This window comes from Schistocerca piceifrons, chromosome 3, assembly GCF_021461385.2.
Source record: "Schistocerca piceifrons isolate TAMUIC-IGC-003096 chromosome 3, iqSchPice1.1, whole genome shotgun sequence".
Taxonomy (NCBI): Eukaryota; Metazoa; Arthropoda; class Insecta; order Orthoptera; family Acrididae; genus Schistocerca; species Schistocerca piceifrons.
In genome coordinates, this window is record NC_060140.1 from 486,831,596 (window position 1) to 486,835,907 (window position 4,312).

Genomic DNA, 4,312 nt, shown 5'->3' on the forward strand with positions numbered 1-4,312 from the left:
TCTTCTCAGAACGTTACAGGAGTCCATTACTTGTTTCCAGATGGCAGGCGGAATGTGAGAAGGTCGCGATATGCTTGGTGCACAGTAGTCAGATGTGTTCGACCGGAACATTGACGATGAGTGTGCCCGTCTTCACGTACCCCTGCAGTGCAACAACGGACTACTATCGCTCCCGAATGCCTCACAAATCTGAATATTGCACGATTAGACCAGCCAGTCAAAGGGACACTCACAATGAGGCCCGTTTCGGACTCTGTCAGGTGCTGATAACACTGTTTCACACGAATACGTGGCATCTCTATGTCCTTTACGGTGTTGACTCACTAAGGTTGTTCACGTCCCTTATGTACCATACTAGGCCTGGTAACAACATCCAATTACAACTGGAATCATTTACACACCCGCTGATGGTGGTAGTGTACAAAGTTACAGTGACTTCAGACCACGTCTTCTGGATGCGTCGCCTTTTTTATCAGGCAGCGTAGTTGCCCAGCTTCGCCTTGAAGACAGAAATAGCATATCGTGAAGTAGCCTCGACGACACAACTTTTAGGACTGATCCCGATCCTTGACCGCCTAGCCACCGCTATAACTCAAGGAGATTGGTCTGATCTGGGTCCAAGGCGTAGGCAACTCGTTCCACGGGGTGTCACATCCGCACAGTATGGCAGACGTTACGTTAAATAGGTGTGTACATCGTGGCTTGGGGCTCATATATTGTTGCAGACGGCAATCGACTCTGGTGCCAGAAGTTTTCACAGTGACATATGAAAATTTCAAAGCCAGGTTTGTCTTAATGATTATGTGCCCTTGTTACTGACTTCTGTCTGCGATTGAATACATTAATATTCGGGCGTCTTGCCGATGCTGCGTTCGGTCTCATGCTGACAGACGGTATTTGGTGCGAGGACATCCTATACAAGTGACACCTTGAAGTTTCCCGTAGGCGCCGAGAGACTTCTCTCTACAACGCAGCAGCTAGAGTGTAGAATGTAGAGACAAATCCTTTTTCGATGAACACAAACAGCTTAATAGAATATTTTTAGGACGACTTTTCTATCTGTGAAAAACTCTTGGGACATGTAGGTCTACGTGCTTTGATTTCTGAGCCTTAAAGCAAAGTGCACTGTAGCTTCCACCTTTTGAAATGCCAGAATGTTAGAAGCAGTGGCTGATTACATATTGTGATGATATATATCTACAACACCTGATATGTCAAAGAAGTATAGCATTTTTTTTTTTTCAGGACGACCTCGTGTAAAGGTAGAAATTACAAAATGTAAAGTATTCTATGAATTTCTTACTGTGGCTGTTTCACTCTGGAAACTTGATTTCGTGCTTATTGCAGTTAACAACACACTCAGATGCTCATTACTGCTGTTGTTAGCAATTTACAGGGCACATGCTACGAATAATTGTAGACCAGACATCTTGTAAAGCGCTGTCGTTAGAAGACTTTTCAGTTTTGCAGATAAATACTAAAAGTCTCAGAATGAAAAATGACAGCTAATCAAAGGTGTGCATTGTTAATAAACAGGAGCACACACTAGTCAACAGATGTTTCGTTTAGCGTCTACGGTGCCACGAAATTCCTCACATGAAACACGTGCTTGCACTTTGACACGACCGAACACTCGTGATTCTTGGCGGCTAGGAACACTACAGCGTAGGGAATGCTCGTCAATTCTACGCCGTAAAATAACACTAACACATAAAGCCTTTTCTCACGAACTATACTACAAGCAATATTCGAGTTGAACAAAATCAAGATAAAATTTCGTGCTTTGAGGCTTCTAAATACACCCAGTAGGTATGATAGCCTGGTTTCTACGAAACCATGTAAGTCTAAATATAGTGTTATTTAATCTTGGTGCTTCATATCATTATTATGCAGCACACCACTATTTTTATGGTTCTACCATTGAGGAAGAAAAATAAGTCCTTTACGATAAGTTAAGTACGGGGTGACAATTATTGAACTATATGAAAAAAAACGTAAATTAGTTACAATCTACGGCGTTCACACACTTTATCCAACATGTAAACGTCACTACAGATATTCGGATTTATGTTGTAACATGTTCTGCCATCATGGCGATGATGTTGCGTAGACGGATGCGAAATTCTGCATGACCCGCTGAAGGGTCGGAACATCGATGCTGTCGATGATCTCCTGAATGGTTGTTTTCAGCTCAGCAATGGTTTTGGGGTTATTGCTGTACACCTTGTCTTTAATTTAGCCCCAAAAAATGGAGTCGCATGTGTTCAGATCCGGAGATTATGGCGGCCAATCGAGGCCCATGCCAGTGGCCTCTGAGTACCTCAGAGCCAGAATGCAGCCCCCAAAGTGCTCCTCCAGGACATCAAACATTCTCCTGTTTCGATCGGGTCGAGCTCCGTCTTGTATGAACCACATCATGTCGAAAACAGGGTCACTGTGGATAATGGGGATGAAATCATCTTCCAAATCTTTCACGTACTCTTCTGAGGTCACCATGCCATCAAGGATTATCGCACCGATTATTACGTCACAGGACATTGTACGCCACACAGTTACCCGTTGAGAGTGAAGAGACTTTTCGACCACGAGATGCGGATTCTCTGCCCCCCAAATGTGCCAGTTTTGCTTATTAACGAACCCTTCCAAATGAAAGTGTGCTTCATCGCTAAACCAAATCATATTTACATATTAATTCCCATCATGCCCCGAGGCCAACCGTGCAGTTCGAACGTCCTAAAGCAAACCATTCGGAAGTTATGACGATTTTATTTCATATAGTTCAAGAATTGTCACCGTGTACAAGCAGTGTCACACGTCGAATTAAATTTAGCGGTAAATTTGTCTTCCGATTCGTATCACATAAGTCAGTCGTCAATTTGCTGTCAAATTGACAATAAATTAGCAGCAGAAGAACGTCGTGTCACAGACGCTACAGAAAGCTGAGAATTATTAATAAATAATTAGTTCCCCCGTCGGAGGTTCGAGTAATGTGTAAGCTTAGGGACCGATGACCTGAGCAGTTTGGTCCCATGAGACCTTACCACAAATTTCCAAAAATAATTAGTTTAAATCACTGTCAGGTAAACCATTAGTAGAAGAATCAGATAACTTGGACACTAGGATCTGCTGTTATTTAAGAACAAAGTATCAAGTAATCTGAAATACTATGAATCAGAAAGTCTGGTACATCTTATTTGTAAACAGTCAAACCGAAATACAAACGTTGATGGGCTGTGGTATCGAGAAAGTAGAAGTGAGCCAGAGAAGCAGGAAATACTAACAACCGGAACAGAAACGTAAAAAAAAAGGAGACGCTGTCGAGAAATAGAAATTGTATGCCACAACCACGACATTACAGAGACATAAGCCTGGAGTTCTAAACTGCCGTCGAGTTGCTAAATATGCGAAATAAATAAATTGCAACTGTATACTAAAACACATAATTTTATCATTTGCTATGGACTTGATAAATAGCAATTTAGCAGATTATGGGAGAAACGATACGGTACTTGATTCTTCGTCAAATCAGGAGTGTATGCATGTAGCATGGTCAACATTGCTGTTTCATTGTGGAAGATGGGAGTAACCACAGCATACTCGTGAAGTTGTTGAAGAAAGGAAAAAACTCTGCCGCCGAGAATGTTGAAATAAACTCTTCTTGAATAAAATAGTCCTGGTTGCAAAAATTTTGCTTTAAGGCGCGTTTCGCCGTTTTAGAGCATCATCAGATTATCACGGATTGAGAGACATTCGTTCGTATTATGCTAAGGAGTAAGCGTACGTCCAGATCGAGCTAACTGGGGTTTGTTCGTCCAATACAATCATGCTGGCTGGTGCAGTGGTGCAGCGACAGGATCACACTTACAGAACTGCACACAACTTGCTTCACTAAACATAATTAAATGAAAAACATCCTTTCATAATAAAAGACATGAGCATGTATTCACCCATTATGCTGAATTGTACACATGCTGTCGGGTCTGAAACTGAGTGTTATTGACGGTAAGTGAAACTCACCTCTGATCCCTGTCAGTTAGGATCTTTTTACGACCACTGTTCCTACGGCGTGCTCCATGGCTGTGACTGATACACCGTTCCTTGCAGACCTGTCGGTCAGTTCGTGCCTACAGAGTAACAAATATGTAAAGTTCATTCACGGTGAGACTATGGGACATCCGAACACGTCTCTGTCACGTCGACCCATTTAATACCGCACAACCGACTCATTCTTGCACATCCTTTCGCTGCCATGAATTGCGTCAGCGGTGGAGGGTCACATGATTCCCCGATACCATTTGTACATAATCTACAG